Source organism: Cydia splendana, chromosome 20 (genome assembly GCF_910591565.1).
Source record: "Cydia splendana chromosome 20, ilCydSple1.2, whole genome shotgun sequence".
In the NCBI taxonomy this organism is placed as follows: domain Eukaryota; kingdom Metazoa; phylum Arthropoda; class Insecta; order Lepidoptera; family Tortricidae; genus Cydia; species Cydia splendana.
In genome coordinates, this window is record NC_085979.1 from 4,831,207 (window position 1) to 4,856,252 (window position 25,046).

Genomic DNA, 25,046 nt, shown 5'->3' on the forward strand with positions numbered 1-25,046 from the left:
CATAAATCTATTCTCTAAGGCCTCTTAGCCCTCTAAGGTAATATACACGTTACACGTGTTGAAGTGCCTTAATAGCGTTATTAATTCCTAATACATATAAAAGCCTTAAGGTTTACAAAAGTGTTTTATAACATGAAATAAGTCAGTGTCACAACAGTTTAACACTATCTATGATCGCATTAAAAATACAATACTACGTTCCAAAACTGGAATAACTGATGTAGCTGAAACTGCCGCCAAGCTCAAATGGGATTGGGCAGAACACTACCATTAAAAGGAAAATAAATTAAAAATATTTGTAAATAACTGAAGGAAAACTTTATTTAATGGCATTTATTAAAGTTTATACAGAATTATAGAACATCGTAAATAGGTACATGTTGTTTACCGAAAGTTATCCGACTTATCATTTAACTATAATCATTCGTTCACAATAAATACACTCATTTCATACACAATTCCTATCTTATCTGTACTAGTAATTGGTGTAGTTTTCTATTTTTTTTATCATTTGTTGTTTATGTTCTTCCGTTTGATTTAGGGATGTACCGACTAGTCGCCGACTAGTCGGGAAAGCCGACTATCCGGCCACATTTGTAGTCGGCGATTAGTCGGCGACTAGTCGGCAAAAATGGCCGATTAGTCGGCACTTTATTAGTGAAAGAATACCGTATATTTTATATTTATTTTAATAAAATACCTATTCAGGATGCATACGAAAACTTTTGTTCATATAAATAATTGACCGTTTGATAGTTATCGTATGTTGGTGGGCTGGTCTTTTCCTCTACAGGTCGATCTCAACTGATTCTCGTGTAATTTCATGTGCAAGTTCGATAGTATTTTTTTTTATTAACAATCCATTTATTTCTTTTATTTTTTTTATGGTAGAGCCTTGCAGAATTTAGAGACTTAGACAGGGCACGTTGCTCGTAAAGACGCTGACCACAGGGGATAGGTTCTTAACTGGCGACTACGTACGGGAAATAGAGCCTTGGAAATACCTCCTACAAGCTGTACTGACGGTCTGCTCAGGATCGTAAAATAAAAGAACTAAAGACAGAATTTGAACGAGGATTCTTATGAACCTGTAGAGAACACCTTTTAGCCAAGCTAATATGATGAATAGCGCAACCAAAGGAGCAAAACTATTGTTTTTCACCTGAACTTATACGAAACTAATGATCTGGCCGACTAGCCGACTAGTCGGCCGACTAATCGGCCATTCGAGCGCCGATTAGTCGGCTAGTCGGCCAAATCAATAGTCGGTACATCGCTAGTTTGATTAGATTAATGTATTTTTCCGTTCTGCTCTTTGGATTGTCAGGTATGCAATGCATAGGTACTGACGTTCGATTCAACTGCATACTCCAATTACTCCCATTTGCTCACCTCACAAAAATCTGCTTATGTTGACTGAACTAAAAAATGTACTTAGGTTTATTATACATTGTCATTCAGTTCGAAGATAATCTACAAAACGTTGAAATGGCTTCTTCATTAATATAAATCAATGCATATTATAAAACAAAGTTCCCCGCCGCGTCTGTCTTAAATATTTGATTTTACTTAAATAAATTTTTGATATGACCTTTTCACTTCGTAATTCCATAGTTTTCAGGCCTTGTTCTTTGTGTAGCAAATAACTTTCCTTGTGCGTGATTCACCCTAATCTCAATTCGTCGTGCGTACGCGCCGCCTTGTCCATTGTCAGCTGACGAACGTCCGGTCATTTGCAATTGTCGTCCTTTTTCGGTAGTGTCCGACCGAAGGTTCGGTTTCGGTTTCGGTTTCGGCCAGTTTCGGCCAAAAAATCATGTTTCGGCTGTAGTTTCGGTTTCGGCCAAAAATCGGCCGAACCTTTCGGCCGGGCCGAAACTTAAGAAATGGTACTTCGTACTATGAAACTAAACTATGTGACAAAGACCAAAAGTTGGGGAATAAGTAGGATAACAATATTTATTAATATGTACCCACATATACTGATTCATGTATAGGTACAGAAATTAATTGGTTTATTATAAAACACAATTCCACTAATGAGGGCGCCACTAGACGGTTGACGCAGTCTTAAGAGGTTGTTAATACCTATAACGCGCACACTGTCTAATTGTATCGGAGTAAATGAGATTAGCATTGTCGCATGTTACTGGGCCTGGGCAAAGGAATAATAAGAAAACTCATCATCTTCCTCGCGTAATCCCGGAATTTTTGCCACGGCTCATGGGAGCCTGGGGTCCAATTGACAACTAATCCCAAGAATTGTCGTAGGCACTAGTTTTTACGAAAGCGACTGCCATCAGACTGACCTTCGAACCCAGAGAGTAAACTAGGCCTTATCGGGACTAGTCTGGCTTCCTCACGATGTTTTTCCTTCACCGAAATGCAAATAGTAGGTAAATATCAAAATGATATTTCGTATATAAGTTCCGAAAAACTCATTGGTACGAGTACGTCAAGAGTACGTGGCCGGGGTTTGTACCTTGCGACCTTCGGATTGAAAGTGCGCTCAAGGAAATATCTCGCTTTTTAATACAATGGACATTGCTTGGAGTCTGTGCTACTACAACTACTTATCCTGAAGCCTGAAGCACGGCGTTGACTTCGCATGAAAATTCGCCTCACTGGGGCACTTCGGACGTTTAGGCCCAGGTGAAGATCGGTACCCGGCCTTGCGATATTGTTAACAAAAAATTCGCGCTCGCTGCGCTCGCGCTTTTGTTTCACCCTGTATCTACAATCATGTTGGTTTGACTGGTGAATGAATAGAGTTAGACCAAGAAAATTCTGCAATTATTTTGATAGCATACGCAGTGCAACTAGTGCAAATGTTATTTATACGTCATAATTTCATAGAAATTTGACGTTTAAAATAACACTTGCACTGCGTGTGTTATCAAAATCGTTGCAGAATTATCTTGGTCTAACTCTAGTAATTTTCTTAAAAAACTGCTTAAGTAACATCAATTTCAAGGGCATTGGGTGTTGACAGCCCCATAATATGTGTGTAAAAGCGGTTTTATGACATTTTTTCAACGATTTTAACAAGTCTACAAAAGGTTCGGTTTCGGTTTCGGTTTCGGCCGAAACTAGAGCCAAAGCCGAACATTCGGTTTCGGTTTCGGTTTCGGCAAAAAAACATGTTTCGGTCGGACACTATTTTTCGGCCATTTGACGGTAATAGTACGTTTGGCGCGAAATCTAGATTCAAGCGGCATGTCGCTTAAGGAGTTACGGCATCCAAAGATGTCTTGGAAGTTTAGACGGATTTGGTATTAAACAGCTAAAAGAGAAGGATTAAAAGGTAAATCTTGTGCTTTGCTTGTTGTGTTCAGTATGGTTATGTTTAGTTCATTGTGACATGTGACTGTGTGCAAGAAACAGCCAAATTCAGTACCTAAGTAACCAAAACAGTTAAGTTTTTATTTAAGAGCGAATTAACAAAAAAATAGAAATGTTAGAGTATTGCAGTAAATTCAGTTAATTTCTTATTTATGGCAAATTCTGGAGATAGAATCCGTCCACCATAATATTTATTAAAAGTAAATGTTTAAAGAAATAGCAGATCCCATACCACAAAGTAACCAACTAAGTTTTTGAGACTTCACCAATAAATTTTTCAATTACGAAATTTACTTCCCTCTTCATTCAAGTGTTTTCAACGATGTAGTGAAAACCGATATTGTCGAGTTAGGTAGTACCTTCAATTGTGGCTTTCCATCTCAGAAGGATCCTTATACTTCAAGTGCAATATGGTCCTTTTTATCTGAGATTTCAACCGAAATTCTGATAGAAAGATCCTTATTGCACATGAAGGATAAGGACCCTTCTGTGATGGAAAGTCACAATTGTACGTGACATTCAAAACCAATCGATTGCCGTAAGTGGTTGTATTTCCTCAGCCTGTTTCGCCCAAACCGACGTAGGTATTTAGGTTTCCTGTAGTCGCTCAGTCGGCACTGGGCGCTGCTTTGCTACGAACCTTTGTCATCCATTTACTCAGGTACCTATTGTTTTGTTTTCCTTATATTATTAATTAATAATACTGTATTTATTAGTGTTGTATGCACTGTAGATTCTATAAATTATAATTTATAATATTTTTTATATTATACTTTTGAACTTTTTGGATTTTCGACTAACAGTCAAACAAATGGAACAGTTTACCTACCGCAGGCCACGCGTGTTGCAAAATATAAAAAAAAATGTATTTTAAGGATATGAGTAGTCTTATTATGCAAATAACTATAGTCATCTATAAAGCAATTACCTACCTATAGTGAATAACATTAATGAAATCATCATGACATCAAATTAAATAAATAAAAGATTGTGATCAACAATGCAATCGTTGCAAACAAGCAAGTAGAACCCAAACTAAACATTTTCCATAAGAGAACGTTGTGCAGTCATTGTGCAACGACGAACTTCCAAAATGCAATATGATACATCCGTTTAAAATGCACTAAAGACCTTTTAGTATCAATGCAAGGCATTTCACGGCCAATGCACGGGACCGAATCTTGATTATTCATTGCCACGGTCTTTGCTTTCCTGAAAGCAAATAGACTCATGTCTCATGTCTGTTGCCAAGTAACTTCATTGTCACACTGATTGGAAAATCGAAGTTCGCAAATTGCGGGCATCTTTCTCTGTCACTCTAATTAACGCCTTCATTGGAGTAGAAGAGAAAGATCCCCGCAATTTGTGAATTTCGGTTTTCGCGGTAGCCCCCCAGGTTGCCAACTTGCCAAGTAAACTTTATTGTCATATTTTTAAATTGTGAATTACGAACACTTCCTGACCGCCGAAGGATATTTACACGTGTCCTTGAGGGTTAAGGCGTTTTGGATCTAAAGTTGGCATTGTTGATAGACAGAACATGTTTTATTGAATTTAATGCATGAGTTTGAAGAATGGCGGCGCAGTAAAAAATGTTTTGTTTGAATTTACGTGTCCATATTTGCACCGTCTTTAAAATATAGATCAATAATATTGTAAATAGTCCATAAACCCACAACATTTATTTAACATGCTATTAATAAGTTTTAATAACTCACATATAAGAATCCATTTATTACAAAAATAAAGTTAAAAATGTAATGCCCTCAACCAGACTGAGGAAAAGTTGTGAAATAAACCTGACGAATAGACAAATTTGTTTCTAAAATGAATCACGATTTTAATCCATTTCCCTTGATTCATTGTCTGGTGATTGCTTTCCGAGAAGACTGAACAATAATATTGCATTGTACCTACACAGACTTAGTCATTCAAATATCTAAATATTTCTTAGAAATTGTTTACCGCAGACAAATAGGTATTTGTAGGTATTCATTACATTTTTTATGCCTTTATCTGATGTGGCGCCACTGTAGTGAACGAATGAACGAGTGAATGATTTGATTACTAGTCGTGTAAATTAGGCTTAGGTAATGATTGCTGAATTGTTTATAGGGATCTTTAAACGTTGCGATTTATTTATCAATGCACGTGAAAGCGATAGAACTTAGAGAAAACAATGGTTTATTCTTCTTTTGACAGATTGCGATGATATAGACGGTCAAGCAAATCTTGTCAGTAGAAAAAGGCGCGAAATTCAATTTTTCTATGGGACGATAACCCTTCGCGGCTACATTTTTTTAAATTTGCAGCCTTTTTCTACTGACAAGATTTGCTTGGCTAACTATATATCTCGGTGAAATTATTGCATCTCTAGATAAACCTAGATACCTACTTAAAATTATAAAATAACACTAAATAAATGTCAGTTAATAAATTTTATACTTTCAACAGGGAATTATAAAAATAATTATTAGTAGCTGTTAATGTAAATGCCCTATATAAAAGAGTGTTAAATGATTTTTATATGGATGTATACTGGTTTTGGCAGCGCTCCAAGCTGTCAAAACTAAACAGCCCGGAAGTTATTGGTTGGTTTTATTTGTTATTTGGTATATTATTTACATTATTTACTGACATTTATGTCTTGGTTCTTAGTTAATACTAAAAACTGTAATAGGGATATATTTCTATGCGAAAAATAGTTAGCTAAGTAAGCCTCGGACGTACAGACACACAGTCAAAATAGGTAGAGTTAGACCAAGAAAAGTCTGCAGCGATTTTGATACCCCACGCAGTGTAAGTGTTATTTTAAACGTCAAACTTCTATGAAATTATGACGTATAAATAACACTTGCATTGCGTGTGCTGTCAAAATCGCTGCAGACTTTTCTTGGTCTAACTCTTAGTAGTTAGAGATGACGAAATTATTATACAAGGTGTTTCTTGTTGTCTGCGGAAGTCTAGATTAAATAGCTACATGACCTTTGACCGTTCGTGAGTTAAAATGACTGAGACAGTGTCACGGGCGTCACGGCATGAACCAATTTGCCAAAATGGTTAAAGTAACGAGATAATTGGTCCAATTTGACAGTAAGCAGCCATGTTTGGCTAATTTCTAGATTGAACCTAAACGTCTTCGCTATAGATGTCTGAACTTTGCAGTAATAGGGTTTTATAATACAATTTTCGAACTCATTTTGTTGAGTAAATAAGTAAATAAAAAAACTTTAAAAGATTACTAGTTTTATCGTTACCTATCTACAAGCTTTATTTTTAGTTGCTTGAAATTAACAGTTTTTTTTTATATTCCAAATTTCTAGTATACCTACATGTACAGGGTTGCTGAAGTAAAGGTGGATAATTAAGGAAAGACTGACGGACAAACAGATTGACATGGCAGAAATATTGGCTTTTTTCGTACACTACGGAACCCTAACTGACAATGCCGATTATGCGCCAAACCTGCAGTGAACACGTCATTCTAATTTCAAAATGGGTTATTTTTCATGGCGGCGGGGTCGACGACCGGCGGCCATAATTGCTGATCTGACAGACGTTAGAGCGCGTCCACACGATTCGACACCGCCGCGGAACGTGGCTGGATGTGAATAATGACATTAATTACTTTAGTCTGATCAATCCAGGATCAAACTTCCGTTTTCCACCTTTAAGGGCCGGTACAGACAGACGGACTGTAACCCGACTGCAATTTTTATGGGAAATGCACGCCAAGGTATTTTGCATGCACCTATTAATGCATAAATATGGGGGTCCCTTTGTTTGACATAATTATTGAAAGTCATAATGTAATGATTGTCAGATTATCATTAGTCATGTCATAATTCTGAAACCATTAACTTTTCAGGATTTTCGTAGGGTTATCCTATAAATAGGTTAGGTTAGGTTAGGTTTGTTTTGTGGCAATCCTGAAAAGTTACGCGTTTCTGAGGAAAACCAAATTATGACTAACGAAAGTGCGGACAAACAATACATTAATGACTTAAAACTTTATGGGAAAAAATAGAGACCCATAAATATGATTCTCATAAACGATATGCTTTGTATATGTGCACAGATATTTCAGAATACTTACCTACTATTCTGCTACTATGTATGTACGAAGTATGTAGTGCAAGTAGGCAGGTAATATAAATAGGAAATGAATATATATTACATATACGACAACGGTTTCACTCTCTTGAATTTTTAGTCGCTATTAAAAATTCAAGTGAGTGAAACCGTTGTCGTATAAACAATTTAAAATATGTCTCACGAAAGTTTAATATCGATATATTACATATTTCAATTATAGTTTTCTTAATTTAGTAATTTAATTAAATTAAAATTATATACCTACATATGTTTCTATGTAATTATTTTTAAACCGAGGAAGGAAAAGTATATCGGATCGTGTATGCGTAGCTTTAGCTGTTAGTAACTCGAGTAGGTAAGTACTTCTGCTTGTTTTTGCGACGCGATGACTTTTTATGTATTTCCCTGTCTGCGGGTTAAATAAGTAATTAAATGTATACAATTATGTTATATGTATGTATATTTTGTGTAAAACGATTAGGGGGAAGTCCCGTAACCACGGACGGCATATAGTGCCGGACACGTGTAGGTAGGTACTATACTATCTCGGCAACTAACAAAGCGAGCAATTTAATAAACTAAAACGATTACCTAGGTCGCATTTTATTGAAGTGAAAACTTCTTTAGCGGCGCTGTGCACTTTTTATGATGGGGAAAAAATGTTAAACTCGCGACAGCGTAAGACGTAAGACGCTTCGAAAGACGGACACGTCACCTGATCAAAAAACTGTTACAATGTCATTGAGTTGACCGAAGAAACAAGATAAATCCTATAATCTGTATCTTTAGGTATTTAAATAAAAGTAAACAAACAATTTGTACATTTTCGGGTAGTTAGAACATTTATTGGCTAACCAACCAAATGCAAAACCGCCTGGATCAGTCACTGGACGACCTGACTTTAACCTACATTATTTGATCATGTAATGTTTTCATCTACCCTCAACTGGCTTAAGGAGCCATTTGAGGGTTTATTTAAATACCTAAAGATACAGAGTATACAAATTGTTCTTTCACTTTCTACCAACCCGGAAGCCAACAATCCCTTTCATAGTTCAAAGAAAAGCACTTCGGCCGTAATTTAATGCCTGTGTAAATTATTTTTACTGTCGGTACAAACAGAAACACCCTTAACTGTACATCGGTGGACCTTATTACTAAAAGCATAAGGTCCACCTATGCACAGGTACTTACAGTGTCGGCGATGGTACTTCCTTTTACGAGCCCTGTTCAAACAAGCCAGTAAACAACGTCTGCTGGATATTAAGAGATTTGTCGAAAGTAGGCACTTTACGTAGCGCATAAATAAAGTTTATGATTCTGATATTGAAATGACAATGACATATCGTGTGCCTGTTGTGTATTTCACTTAATAGGTCTTACAAACCACATACGCATATACCTACATATGTATTTCCATGTATAGGTATAAGTACATATTTATACATACCTACATATAATTATTTAACTACATATATATATTAAATATCGTATCGACGTCTAGTACCCACAACACAAGCCTTATAGAGCTTACTGTGGGACTAGGTCGATCTGTATAAAAATGTCCTGTATAAGTAATCGAATTTAATCGATTGACCAAATACCGCAATTGCAAATCGCATGCGACAATCCATGACGTTCGGAGAGGTTATTATATTACATTACCCCGTCTTGTGTAGGTATACACTGAAGAAACAGAACACCCGTTTCCGTTTCTTTTTAATCTTTTTCCCACTCTTGTAAGTGGACGACTGTTTACACTGCCAGTCCTTTCAACATCTCTTGCCATTTGTTATTGCTTGACGTTTTAAAATAAACCTCATGCCCTGCCATAATGTTTTTAAAACATTGATATACTTCAAATATACAGACAATTTCAATGTATTATTCCCTATAAGTACCTACATGAATGTTTACTTATTCTATTCTGAGAACGCATGTTTCTATTCTATCAACAGCATCTGGCGGTATTTTTTTTAAACTAACGGATGACTTTATACTACAAGTATTAAAGCACAGAGTCGTTGACAGATTATATCCTTCCGAGCTAATAATTATATCCTTGAGGATACGAGATCCGTTGATCGTGTCAAGTAACCATTTCCATATCTGGATACCCTCCGCGCTGGCCGAAAATAAGACGCACTGGATGTCAACGGCCACCTCGCGATGCAATAAGAAAAAAAAAATGTCGCTTCTATTTTCAAATTGCAGCGGCGCAGCGGACGAAGGAAAGGGAAATAAAAGAAATTATGTAAAATAGCCGCGTATTTCGAAACGCAGCGGTGTTCTAAATTTAAAACAACGGTCCTCTAAAGTAGTTGAAGGCGCTCTTAACAAATATTTAATCAAGCGCCAACACAAACAAATGAACGTATTTACATTAATAACGGCCATTTACATTCCTTAACAATTCCATTGTTCATAAAAAAATGAAATTCGATTCTCTACGTTGGCAGTAAACCTATATACTTATTAAGGCAATTTCACACTCTCCTTATTGTCCGCCTGTCACAGATTATGACAACAAAATTGAAAGGCTTTCTCCATCGATTGATTCGTCGCTGTCTGCTGCGACGTGACGCGAGAGACCACGCAGTGTTTTTGTTTTTATTAAATTGATCACTTTTTGCTACTTTCTCTACTTATCCTCGCGAAATAATGCTCTGAATTGCAAAAACTAATTTACGCGTCAAATTGCAACGGTGCCTAATAATATTAATCAGAAACATCATAATAATTGCGATTATTTTTTCGTAACTGTGTTTCGAAATTTAAAACGAGATTCGTTTTGATTATTCGCGTTTTAAGCGCTCCAATTATTTTTAAGCCGATTGGCAGAATTACGATGCCAATGCCTCGGTCTGAACCTAACTGTACAGATGTCGATTTCTGGTTTAATTATTAGTAATAATTTGATTCGCATTACAATATAAATTACTCCTTGAATTTAATTATTTTTTGTGTGATCGATAATGAAATAAACTAAACTGTAATAAGTAGGTTTCGCAACTTATAATTAGTCTGGCTAGCCGTTGATGTACAGTCGCCATCAGATATATCGGAGCGGCCAAGGTGCTCACAAATATCGGAACACGCCTCTATTGTCAGGGCGTTAGAGCGCGTGTTCAGATATTGTGAACACCTTGGCCGCTCCGATATATCTGATGGCGACTGTAGGTACCACATTTTTTTAAATTACCTATTCGCTTTCTTTTAATGGTAGAAGAGCCGGCCGCAAAATTTCTAACCGACTTGATACCACGATGAAATGCACAATGGTTTCCCAGAAAAGTTATGCTAAGTCCGAATTCGATAGTCTGCCACGGCGGAACTTGCCGAAAGTACGAAAAAGCAGGCCACTTCCGGTGCGAAAAAAGGGGCTGATTTAACCCATCTGATACCGAGATAGTAGTTATGGCAGCAGTTAGAAATTTACATGTAGACACAGAAAAGCGAAGTCTGCCACTATTTTTTTTGCCGGAAGTGCTTGGCAGACGCTCTCAAAGGTGACCATCGGGACCCCTAAATTAACCCATCTGATACCACCATGAAACCAATGCCAGTCGGTAGGTATGAACTCTCATGTCAGGAATATATAAGTCTGCCAAGGCTTTTCCTGCCGAAACACCATGGCAGACGAGATTATGTAAGCAAGGTCGCCATCGGTTACCCTACACTAACCCATCTGATACCACCATGAAACCAATTCCATTCGGTAGATATGAACCCCCATTTTAGGAATATATAAGTCTGCCAAGGTTTTTCCTGCCGAAACACCTTGGCAGACGAGATTATAAGCAAGATGACCATCGGTTACCGTACACTAACCCATCTGATACCGCCATGAAACCAATTCCAGTCGGTAGGTATGAACCCTCATTTCATGAATATATAAGTCTGCCAAGGCTTTTCCTGCCGAAACACCTTGGCAGACGAGATTATGTTAGCAAGGTGTACATCAGTTACCCTACATTAACCCATCTGATACCTCCATGAAACCAATTCCAGTCGGTAGGTATGAACCCTCATTTCGGAAATTTTTAAGTCTGCCAAGGCCTTTCCTGTCGAAACTCCTTGACAGACGAGATTATGTAAGCAACATCCGCATCCGTGGGACCGGTATACGTGATTACTGTAGGCTTATTTATTACTTTATGCTTTTACATATTTGTATATTATTATGTTATTAATGAAATATATTTATAATTTATTAAACCTATACCTAATACATTGGGAATTCATTACCTGCTTACGGCAGTAGTAGGGAGTAGTGGGTGAGTTCTGGCTCACTTAGCCAGGCCAACAGTCCCTCCCCCTTTTTTTCCCTTGTTGAGGCCCTGCAACCTTACCTTGAACCCAACCTAATGTCATTGTAGCTCGAATCTAACCTAATCTTCTCATTTTTATTGCTTTTAGAAAATATTCTAATAACAATTATCTACTTTTGCAAAGTTAAATGTTGAATTCTTTATTTCGCAAAATGGAATTTTAATGTGACTATAATGTATGTGCAATCTACTTAGAAACTGGGTTTAGAAATATAAAAACACACATTTTATATAGGATAATAAGTTTATTCAAGTAATATTCTGAACATATGAGATATAGTAACATCATTACTTATTCTGTGTACAGTGGAGAAAACATGCAAGTTGACATTTTTCGTTTTAAAATAAAGATAAACTAAACAGTATTTGCCACAAACCGATGTAAAAAAAACTTTGCAGTTGTTGATTACAATACCATATCTTAAGGCCCCAGTACACAATGGGCCATCGCCGGCCATTCCAAGGGACGCATTTATGCGTTAGAGGGAGCAAATGATATTGCTATCTCATTCTACCGCATGGCTGCGTCCCTTGGAGTGGCCGGCAATGGCCCATTGTGTACTGGGGCCTTTACAATTTCTCTCCATGAACATTTTATGATACCCAACCAACCTTCCGGTTTTCGCCCGAATGAATTAAAATATTCACCAACACCATTGACATCAATATAAATGGCTATCCGATGTCAGCCAGGTTTAAAATCCGGATCTAAATTGATAATAAGCAATTTAAACAGGTGAACAGGTAGCTGAACAAACATTGGCATTTTGTTGGCTGCAAATACATTCGATTCCACGCCTATATTCATTTTACTCATATAGTGTTACACAGAACTCATTTGCTGTCAAGAATTACCGACAATTGTCGTGTTTCTTGTGACAATTGTCATTAGCTTCGCAAAATAAGTACTTAGTATTTGGCGATATAATGGAGTTTTTATTTTATTAACATGTTGGTGGCAAACAAGCACACCGCCCGTCTGATGGTAAGCGGTTACCGTAGCCTATGGAGGCCTGTAACGTCAGTACCAACTGTGATGTCGACAAGTGTCGCACCTGCCACCGTAGTGAAATAGAGGCCAGGCCCCAATTTCACATCGGTGACAGGTGCGACGAATTGTAAAATCACTATCGCTGACGTCACAGGCATCCATGGGCTACGATTACCACTTACCATCGGGCGGGCCGTATTCCTGTTTGCCACCATCATTGTATTATTAAAAAAAAACTTTATTATATCGGAAAAAACAGATATTTCTCCTGTGAAGTTTCTGACAATTGTCAAAGATCTAGAAGAATTGTAGGTAATTCTTGACAGGTAATGAGTTATATGTCGGAATTTCGTGACAATTGCAGTGTTTCTGTGACAATTGTCATAAACTTAGCAAGAGAAATATCTGTTTTTTTTCCGATATCATAAAGTTTTTTTTTAATAATACAATGATGGTGGCAAACAGGAATACGGCCCGCCCGATGGTAAGCGGTAACCGTAGTTCATGGATGCCTGTGACGTCAGCAACAGTGATTTTACAATTCGTCGCACCTGTCACGTTGGTGAAACAGGGGCCAGGAGTTAAGTCAAAAGCTAGTAAACAGTAATCTCCTCCATAGTCCTCTCTAACTTGACAATTTGTTTGAAAATGTGCGGCAATGATGACATTTGTCAAAAGTCAGAATCTTATTAATGTCATAAATAAAAAAGATAATCAAAACGGTCGAAGAAAGTTTTAATTAATTTAATTTAATTTAATAATTTAATAATTAATAATTAATCTTATTTAAAGCTGCAACACGACTGATTAATTGACATGATTGTTCTCCCAGAAGGAGGTTCGTGGGGTGTTAGACTTTGGTACGGTCGTATAGAGGGCGGTCTCGTGACTTCAGAAAATTCCGACTTTTGGCCTACCGCTTCCGGTCAGAAAAATGTTCGACGGCCCGGCCAAACGGTGGGAGGTAGGTGGGGGGTGCTCGACCAAATGTCATAGAGGGTCCCTGGCAGTTTTTGACGCCGCCATTTTTTTTCAAAATGGCTGATTTTTTTTTTAATTTTTTCAAGTTTGTCCTAGCGCGCTGAAATTTTGGTCACGGAATCTCGGGGTCCTCTAGATTCGTATGGGAAAAAAAATTTCGAACAAATCCAAGATGGCGGAAAAAATGGCCTCCTTTTATTTTGTATGGCAACTTTTAAACGGTGCGAGATAGGTGGGGGGTGCTCGACCAAATGTCATAGAGGGCCCCGAGACAAAATAAACTGCATTTAAAAATTTTCAAACGGGCCGACTTTTTTTTTTTTTCAAGTTGGTCCGAGCGCGCTGAGATTGGCATGGCGAGAGATAGAAGCCTCTAGATTCCTATGAAAAAAAAATTTTTGGAAAAAATCCAAGATGGCGGAAATAATGGTCATTTTAATTTTGTATGGCAACTTTTAAACGGTGCGAGGTAGGTGGGGGGTGCTCGACCAAATGTCATAGAGGGCCCCGAAACACAGCAAACTGCATTTAAAAAATTTCAAAATGGCCGACTTTTTTTTTTAATTTTTCAAGTTGGTCCGAGTGCGCTGAGATTTGGCATGCGGCGAGCTAGGGGGCCCAGCATTACCATGTAAAAAAAATTTTTGGAAAAATCCAAAATGGCGGGCGACAAGGGCAAAATTCAAATTTCCAAGTAGGTTAAGCGAGCCCGAAGGGCGAGCTTCAGGCCGTCAGGCCCGGAGCTTCACCCCGAATATCCAAGCGTGCCCCGCCCCCAGTAATTTTGGGCGAGGCCGAAGGCCGAGCTGCGGGAATGACGAACAAAGCAAAATCCTATACAAAAAGTGTGTTAAGCGAGCCCGAAGGGCGAGCTTCAGGCCGGGAGGCCGAAGGCCGACCCCGGCGGAGGGCCGAAGGCCCGGAGGCTCCACCCCGACTCCCAAAACGCGAGGCCGAAGGCCGAGCTGCGTGAATGCAGTTCCCCCAAGCGTTCTACAAAGTCAACTGTCTTGATAAGCGAAGCCGGCGGGCCGAAGGCCCGACGGCGAAGCGTCGAGGCTCGCGAAGGCCGAGCTCCGCGTAGGGCCGAAGGCCCGGTGCGTCCCTTACGAGTTCCCAAGCACGCGAGGCCAGGCCGAGCTGCGGGAATGTAGTGCTTTCACGCGGATCTTTTCGTCCTAGCAAAAGTACAACTTTATTTCTTTTTCCCTTTGGAAAACAAACTACTACTACTACTACTACTACAACAAAAACAACAGCACCAACAACAAACTACAAGAAGACCGCGGGGCCCTCGGGCCCCGCGCACAGGGCAAAATCTAGTCATACTATTTATTACCTCAGGAGCTACTAACACATACAGGTTGCTCCAAAGTAAAAAAATCGTAATTTGTTATGATACTTTGTATACTGGTTCTAAATACCATTGACGTGTAAAATTGTATTGATTTTATGAATAAATTATTGAATATTGAATATAAATACCCTAATGCATGGACACCCTGTATATCAACTTGAAAGAAAATGTTCAATATTTCTTTATAGTGCGACTCCTTAGCTCGATTTAGTATGGAGGTAGAGTCTGGCTAATAAAAGATGAACCTGCAAAAATGCGGTCCTGGTCTGACCCATCCTAAATCCTGTCCCATCCGGCAGAAAGCACGAAACTTGGCATGCAAACTTCAAACTTCAACATTTATTCAGCAAATAGGCCGCAAGGGCACTATTACACGCCGCTAAAGAAATTTTCACTTCAAAAAGTTTTGAGATGTAATGTGTAGAGGGCGGAGTATCGGTGGCAAATTTCACACAAAAGGTATGGAGTCGCCTAAGTATTCTTATGATTAAATAAATAACGAATAAATGATTAATTTTGCATAATAATTTTTAGGAACTTATAGAAATTATCTTACGAGCATACAAATATAATGTAATATGTTGTTAATATCTATAATACATAATAATATATTTTCTTATCAAAACATTATCATTAGGTACTAAATACTAGACTAAGAAGTTATACCTGCCAAACGATATATTATTTTCAAGACATGTTTGAACTTCATATTGAACAAAACATTTACGACATAACATTTAGGTGTTCCTGAAATCGATTTATGAAAATAAATGTTAAGTACTTACTTCCAATTTACGAGTAGGTACCATACTAAGTACATTAGGTAAATGAATAATTTTATTATTCAAGCCTAAAATAATAATTTTATAAAAACGACTCCATACCTTTTGTGTGAAATTTGCCACCAATACTCCGCCCTCTGGTAATGTGAAACCAAGTCGGTTATTTTAATCAGTGCCAGGGGGTGTTAAAACAGTATCAATAAGATATCTTTAATTTGTAATTTTTAGCGAGTTTTAGCGGTGGGCAAAGTAATCCGGTGATTTGGCATCCATTCCAACATTGCCCACCACCAAAAACGGATTAGGGTTGTCACTTTCATCTAATTTACCCAACTTCGCATGTAAAATAAGGTTATGTTTGTACACTAAAGTAAGTTTATAAATATATACTGTATTTAATTTGTCTTATTATCCTTTACTTAGATGTTTTATCCCGTTAACTAATGAAAACACAGCAAAAATCATATTTTTGGCCATTAAACTATTGTAACAGATTTTCTCAAAAGTGACAACCCTAGCCTTTGTAAAATGCTTAGGCGAGCCTTATATGGAAATGAGCAAAAACGGGTAGGCAACATTGCCCAGCAAATTTAAAAGTTTTTACACTTATCGCTAAGTTATTAACAGGGAATGGTAGGATTGCCCAAAACCTGTGATCCTTAGACATCATCATCATACGAGCTGTATATGAATACCAAATTGACGTGGGCAATGTTGGCGAAAACTCCGGATATCTTTGCCCACCCTCTAAAACGCAAAAAAATGGGTAAAAACACGATAAAAATATTTTTTCTTCAAATAAACTGATGCGTTTGATCACAATGGACGTGCTGAGCAAAAAAAGTAATTACGATTTGTTTTTTTTTTGAGAAATTCGTGTTTTTTTTTAAATGCGGGCAAAGTTGGTGATAATGACCGGTACCTACTCTTCGAAGGCCGTAAAAATATATGACATGCTCTTATGGTTCTACAAATAAGATCGTGTCAGATATTTTTGCGGCCTTCGTTGTGTGTTGTGTAACATAAATTGCAGGTGACTGTATATTAGGAATAATTATTTTATTTAGTTTCAACGAAAGTTTCAAGTTTAGTACGAAAATACTTCAGATATACAATATGCACAAAATGTAGACCTAATCGAAATAAAACATTGCTTTTTATAGTAAATTTTTTTTAAAAACATTCGATACATAGGTATACATAACAATAACCAGGCCACAGCGGTATTGGCCTGTAAGCTTTATCTCGGTCTCCAAAGCCGCAAAAACTCGCTAGTACTTCGTGCTGGTCTAGCCGTTATTTTTTCTTGAAGATTTTCAGAGAACAGCACGTACACGCATTATACATATAGACGGAATGAACGGCATAATCATAATCATTTATTCGTCGCAATCCATGGTATTACAGATCTAGGTACAAGACTTTCAGGTATTACTTATACGAATTACATAACGCTTCCTGTTAATAGGCAATATTTTAAGATAAAAGTTCTATAATATATTACAAGATTACAATTGTCATCAAAATTAATTGACGTACAGAAGTCAAATACGTTTTTAAAATGACGCAAAATGAAAATTAATCCCAATCAGTAAAGGATGAGTCTTTAAACTTTTTTCATTTTAAGCGAGTTTTGATTTGAAGGAACATAATACTTAAATTCGACTGTAATCGTATTGTTTTAAGATAGTTTACTGAGGTTTTCAACCATTATGACCCGTAAATAACAGCAAATCAAATTTAAAGGAGACGCGAGCTGATATTTATGTACCCTATTTTTTGAAATACAATTTATCTACTGGTATACTTTCTCGTGTGCGTATATGATTTAATGTCAAATCAAGCTGTCATTTTTATTTGAAGAATTATACGTGTGCTCCGGTGCAGCCCCAGCGGGCATCTGACTTGAAGAAGAATTTTGAGTGATGTCGTCAATGTATGGAAATTGTTCGAAGGTTTACATTTGAGATTGAATTTCTGTGTTGTCTTTGTGAGTAAAAATATAAATCTTGAATTGTCTAGCTTTCAAAATCACACAATAATTCAATTACTGTCAAAGACAAAATTGTTTTGCTTCTTTCTCAAACGGAAAAGTAGTAAGTAGTTTCTCCATATTTTGATATTTTGGTACTTTTAGTGTCGATTTGTAGAATATAATTAAAAATATAATGGCATGAAGAGTCGGTACACGGTTTCTTCGTGAACAAATTTACGTGTAATAATAATAATTATAATATAATATATATTATAGTGGTTTTCCGGGTCAAGGTCCGGGTCCGAGTCCGGGTCCGAGTCTGAGTCCGAGTCCGGGTCCGAATCCGTGTCCGAGTCCGTGTCCGGGGCCGAGTCCGAGTCCGGTTCCGAGTCCGGTTCCGAGTCCGGGTCCGAGTCCGAGTCCGGGTCCTAGTCCGAGTCCGTGTCCGAGTCCGAGTCCGGGTCCGAGTTCGATTCCAAGTCCGGGTCCGAGTCCGGGTCCGAACCGGATCCGGGTATGAGTCCGGTTCTGGGTCCGAGTCCGGGTCGCAGTCCAAGTCAAAATGGAAATTAGAAATCACCAAACGTGTACTATGCGTCGTTGAAGAGTTTTGTTCTGGTCATCATCAGCAGTTCCACTTCATCAAATGCGACAGTTTTTAATGTAAATGCTTGATTTTATGATGAAAATACAAAAAAAATCTATACTTATGCCTTTAATATTTGAGGAGTTCCCTCGATTCCTTATTGATCCCATCATTAGAACTCGAGCTTGACAAAAATGTGGCTTTAAAAATTGACTTGCTTAACAAACATAACGAAGAGGAAAAATCGCCAAACGTGAATTATGCGTGGTTGAAGAGTTCTGTTCTGGTCATCATCAGCAGTTCCACTTCATCAAATGCGCCAGTTTTTAATGAAAATCCTTGATTTTCTGATGAAAATACAAAAATGTCTATACGCATGCCTTTAAGATTTGAGGAGTTCCCTCGATTCCTCATGGATCCCATCATCAGAACTCGAGCTTGACAAAAATGTGGCTTAAAAACTTGACTTGCTTAACAAACATAACGAAGACGACAAATCGCCAAACGTGAACTATGCGTCGTTGAAGAGTTCCGTTCTGATCATCATCAGCAGTTGCACTTCATCAAATGTCACTTTTTTGAATGTGTATGCTTAATTTGATGATAAAAACCCAAAAATCACTATATGTATGCGTTTAAAATTTGAGGAGTTCCCTCGATTCCTCATGGATCCCATCATCAGAACTGGGTTTTGACAAAAACGGAACCAATCTGTATGCATATACATACAATCAAAAAACTAATTTTCAAAATCGGTCCAGGAATGACGGAGATATAGAGTAACAAACATAAAAAAAATAAAAAATAAAAAAAACATACAACCGAATTGATAACCTCCTTCTTTGAGATTTGGAAGTCGGTTAACAAACTAATATTAGCCCAAAATCTAAAATAAATGAAGTACCGATCACATAAAAAGTAAAAAATTAAAATAAGTAAATAAAAACAGGAAGGTATCATAAAATGTTAATGAAGAGAAATTGTAAGAGATGGTATTGTGCCAACCAACAACTGCAAAGTTTTTTAACATCGGTTTGTGGCAAATACTGTTTAGTTTATCTTTATTTTAAAACGAAAAATGTCAACTTGCATGTTTTCTCCACTGTACACAGAATAAGTAATGATGTTACTATATCTCATATGTTCAGAATATTACTTGAATAAACTTATTATCCTATATAAAATGTGTGTTTTTATATTTCTAAACCCAGTTTCTAAGTAGATTGCACATACATTATAGTCACATTAAAATTCCATTTTGCGAAATAAAGAATTCAACATTTAACTTTGCAAAAGTAGATAATTGTTATTAGAATATTTTCTAAAAGCAATAAAAATGAGAAGATTAGGTTAGATTCGAGCTACAATGACATTAGGTTGGGTTCAAGGTAAGGTTGCAGGGCCTCAACAAGGGAAAAAAGGGGGAGGGACTGTTGGCCTGGCTAAGTGAGCCAGAACTCACCCACTACTCCCTACTACTGCCGTAAGCAGTTAATGAATTCCCAATGTATTAGGTATAGGTTTAATAAATTATAAATATATTTCATTAATAACATAATAATATACAAATATGTAAAAGCATAAAGTAATAAATAAGCCTACAGTAATCACGTATACCGGTCCCACGGATGCGGATGTTGCTTACATAATCTCGTCTGTCAAGGAGTTTCGGCAGGAAAGGCCTTGGCAGACTTATATATTCATGAAATGAGGGCTCATACCTACCGATTGGAATTGGTTTCATGGCGGTATCAGATGGGTTAGTGTACGGTAACCGATGGTCATCTTGCTTATAATCTCGTCTGCCAAGGTGTTTCGGCAGGAAAAACCTTGGCAGACTTATATATTCCTAAAATGGGGGTTCATACCTACCGAATGGAATTGGTTTCATGGTGGTATCAGATGGGTTAGTGTAGGGTAACCGATGGCGACCTTGCTTACATAATCTCGTCTGCCATGGTGTTTCGGCAGGAAAAGCCTTGGCAGACTTATATATTCCTGACATGAGAGTTCATACCTACCGACTGGCATTGGTTTCATGGTGGTATCAGATGGGTTAATTTAGGGGTCCCGATGGTCACCTTTGAGAGCGTCTGCCAAGCACTTCCGGCAAAAAAAATAGTGGCAGACTTCGCTTTTCTGTGTCTACATGTAAATTTCTAACTGCTGCCATAACTACTATCTCGGTATCAGATGGGTTAAATCAGCCCCTTTTTTCGCACCGGAAGTAGCCTTCTTTTTCGTACTTTCGGCAAGTTCCGCCGTGGCAGACTATCGAATTCGGACTTAGCATAACTTTTCTGGGAAACCATTGTGCATTTCATCGTGGTATCAAGTCGGTTAAAATTTTTGCGGCCGGCTCTTCTACTATAAGGCTTCTATAGACGTTGCAACCATGGCACGTGATTTTAGATTATAAGGTACATTTTAGAACTGCAATTAGATTTAACACAATTATGTCTATGTATTAAGCAATTAAGCAACACTTGTACCATTCACTAACCAGAGGTTAACCGTTTAAACCAGCGGTCGGCAACCTGCGGCCCGCGGGCCGCATGCGGCTCGCGAAACTGTTACTTGCGGCCCGAGAGGCGCCTTGGCTATTTTGTATGTAATAGTGACAAACGACAACGTCTCATAAAGTCATAAATATTAACAAAGTACGGCCCGCGTCACCTTCGTTAACTACTATTGGCCCCTGGCTGCTAAAAGGTTGCCGACCGCTGGTATAAACCATTAACCCAGTGTCAAATTGTACCGGTAACCATGGTAACTCCAGGTTTAATCGGTTAACTCCAGGTGTAATCGGTTAACCCCGGGTTAGTGAATGGTGCAATTGGCCCTAAGTCATAAAAATAAGAGTTAGGGTCAACGTCCCCCGTGTAAAGGCCCGACATGTGAACACAATCGACAGACAATAAGTCAGCATTGGTGCTCATTGATCTATACGGGCATCAATTTACCGAGCATTTCTCTGTTATGCCTATTGTGGCACTTTAAACTGTAAAATAAAATAAAAAAACCCAAGTGCACAGTATATTACTAGCGTCGAAAATTGGGTATTCTTGGATTCATGCGTCCTCACCTCCATTTGGTCGGTTATAATCCTCATAATTATGTTAGTTTCATTGCGTCTACACGTCCTGATTAAAGTGTCAATTTAATTAGGTTATTCGAAAAATTGTCCCGTGTGGACTGGTCTTTAGGCTGACGTGAGGCTAACCCTAGCTGCTAGGGTTGTCACTTGTCGGACTTCACTACTTCCAGGAACTCGCAAATTGCACACTATGGATGGACCATAGTCTAATAAAACATGGTCTTCCATTCCCAGAGTGACACGGGGCTACGTCACAACAACATGGCCGCTATATATAGCGCTATCGCATATTATCATATAGCGCTGTCGCATGATGACGTAAGCCCGTGTCAGTTAGGTGACCTAAGAAAAGACGGGAATGGAGTACCAGGCGGAGTATATTATTATGCCATGGGATGGACAATTGGACATTGCGGAAGGAAGCTTACCTAACGTGTGGGGCGCCATCGATTTTTTAATGGCTGCCCGATATCATATTATGTGTAGTTGTCTAATTCGTGCCCATCATCATATAGGTAAATATTCGCTCTTATTGGGATTTGTATAAATTGTATTGATAACATTATGTATAATTGAGACAGATAAAGTACCGGACTTATCCCAATAAGGCCTACTTTCTACTCTAGGTATGCTAGGTATACCTGTGTGAATTCATGGAATAAGGTTAGGTTACCGAACGGATTCCAGACTCTCCAAGCCACGGCACGGCAAAATGCCGGAACAACAATGTCCAGGGGGCCTACCGCGAAAACCGAAATTCGCTAATTGCGGGGATCTTTCTCTTTTACTCTCATTAAGACGTAATTAGAGTGACAGAAAGAAATGCCCGCAATAGGGAATATTAGGCAAAGCTCTGCGTAGGTGGCACATACAGTAAACAAACCACATTGACACGTGGCCTACCGCGAAACAAGAAAATCGAAATTTCGTTATCTAACCTCTCTATCACTCTTGCATATTCGAGCGATAAAGAGGCATGCAGATAACTAAATTTCAATTTTCGCGTTTCCATGTAGGCCCTTATGTTAACAAACCGCCTTGATACATCAATGCCATGTCATATTTATTATCTGTAAAAACTTGTCAAAAAACAGTTAAGGGATCATCCATTAATTACGTCACACGAATTTCAAGGTTTTTTGACCCCTCCCCCCCTCCTTGTCACACTTGGTCACATTTTGCAAATCCCTCCCCACCTGGTGTGACGTCACATTTTAGGCAATTTTGTTTTCAACGAAATCGGTAATAGTAACTCGGCATTATTTTTTTGGATGAAAAAATTTTTTTGGTAAATGAAATATTAGTCATTTTATAACACAAAACCAAATAGGAACGAAAATTACTTCCAAAAACTCATTATTTAACTGTACAACGAATAAAAAAATATAAATTAATTTTCGGTTACTGATGAAGTTAAAGTGACGTCACAATGTTAGTGACTCCCCCCTCCCCCATGTCACAACATGTCACATTTTCTTGACCCCTCCCTCCCCCTAAACGTGTGACGTAATTAATGGATGACCCCTAAAGGCACAGTATATATAAGTTACTCTATGGTTTACTAGCTAGCTAGCTTAGTGCTGCACTCTGACGGCAGAACATTGCAGTAATACCCCCTATTGGCGCTTTCCATCAACGATTGTCACCTTGGCTAGGCCCCCTGTCCCTATACTAAACCCCAATACTACTAAATCAAAAGTCGTTCACCTCCTCCCTAAAATCCTTAGTTAATCAAATCAATAGTAATTCAGGCCGCTGTTACAAATGTCCCAATAGTTATTGATGGTTATTGGCTAGTGATAATAATGGGATTTACTGTCGCTACTTCACCGAACGAAAATAAATCACAGTAATATTAATAATATTAATATTACACACGGTTGCTGCGTCGCCAGTTCCATTTTCTCTGAACTTGGCTGGACACGCTACCGCGGGTCTAGATTGATTCTAGATTGGTATGGATTGAAATAATTGGTTAGGTTAGTTAAATATTATTTCGAATAGATTAAATTAAAATCGGTAGGTAGGTACAGTCAGTTGTGAAAATATGGGTGCATATAATATAACTAACTCAAAAATATGTCCCATAGTTCTTAATTCGCTGACATAAGAGCTATGGGACATATTTTCGAGTATGATGTGTGCAGTTGTGCACCCATATTTTTATACTTGTCTGTACTTAGAGGTCTAAGAGTCTGTGCGGAAAGAGTAGGGTCGTGAAATGTATGGGCTCCCTTACATTTCACGACTCTTCTCTTTCCGCACAGACTCTAATTTGGTTTTAGGCTTGTAGACCTTGCAACAAATATTATCTTTTCTTTAAGTAGGTATTACTTTTGATGTGTAGTCTAATTCCGTCACTTTTGGTACCTACTGACTGTGTACAGTCACCTGCAATAATATTGTTACTCTTCGAAGGCCGCAAAAATATGTGACACGCTCTTATGGGTCTACAAATAACATCGTGTCAGACTGTACATTAGGATCATCGGATTAAGTATTATAGGTCGTGTTTATTAGTACCTCTCAGGATGTCATTCGTGCATTCGATCTTTGAGTTTAATCCAAGATTAACTAGTCCAATCCAATCCATGCAAAGTTTATGATTAATCTACGATAATCTCTAGTAAATCTTTTAATCTAACTAGATTGGTCAAATCAATTTTATTTCGTAGAAGCTTATTAAAAAATGTAGGTAGGTACGTTTCATAGTATAAAAAAGTTCACACAAGATATTGTGCATGAGATAACATGCTTGCAAAATAAATGCCAACCATATTGACTTTATCTTCTCATTAGAAATAGGCAAACGATTTAAGAAACACCTCAGTAAAAATCAAACAACTTAGGTAGCATTGTCTAATAAAACATGGTCTTCCATTCCCAGAGTGACACGGGCCTACGTCACAACAACATGGCCGCTATATATAGCGCTATCGCATATTATCATATAGCGCTGTCGCATGATGACGTAGGCCCGTGTCAGTTAGGTGACCTAGGAAAGACGGGAATGGAGTACCAGGCGGAGTATAGGTATTATTATACCATGTTAGGTAGGTAGTTAACCTCTAACTTAATGACTTTAATGAGTTTTACATGTTTAATAGGCCAATTCGAGTGTTAGTTAGGTATATCACCCGATTTAAATAAGTAACTAAAACTCGTATAATTGGCCTGTATGTTACTGTAGGTAACATTAAAACTTAAGTAGGCTGATAATGCTGATATCATCAAACATCCGAAAAATCAAAAGTCCAAGATGAATTGAAACCGTTATTACACATTTATTATCATTATCACTTCAATAATAGGTAGCAGATGGGTAGCAGAATGAATGTCATTCAACTATGACTTACTGTAAGTAGGTACACTAGGTACCTACCAATAACACAAGTACAAATCGTCATATGACTCATTGAAATAACATGGAGATAATTCTTTTATTATGTTATGTCGTTAAAAATAACTGTAGTCAACCCTCTTTGAAACACGTTGAGACTTGTCGCGGG

The 25,046-nt window shown here is 37.9% G+C and overlaps 1 protein-coding gene across 4 annotated transcripts in view; it reads left to right on the top strand.

The window, feature by feature from the left end:
• The window catches only part of LOC134800743 (tubulin beta chain-like), a 35,504-nt gene that overhangs the window by 3,451 nt on the left and 7,007 nt on the right, over positions 1 to 25,046 (top strand). The window contains exon 1 of one of the 4 annotated variants that reach the window (XM_063773280.1): positions 3,962 to 4,003. The exons of the other annotated variants lie outside the window; for them this stretch is intronic. The gene's annotated coding sequence lies outside the window, so the exon portion shown is untranslated. Of the gene's footprint in view, positions 1 to 3,961; positions 4,004 to 25,046 lie in introns of those variants that run through there. 4 annotated transcript variants of the gene reach the window in all.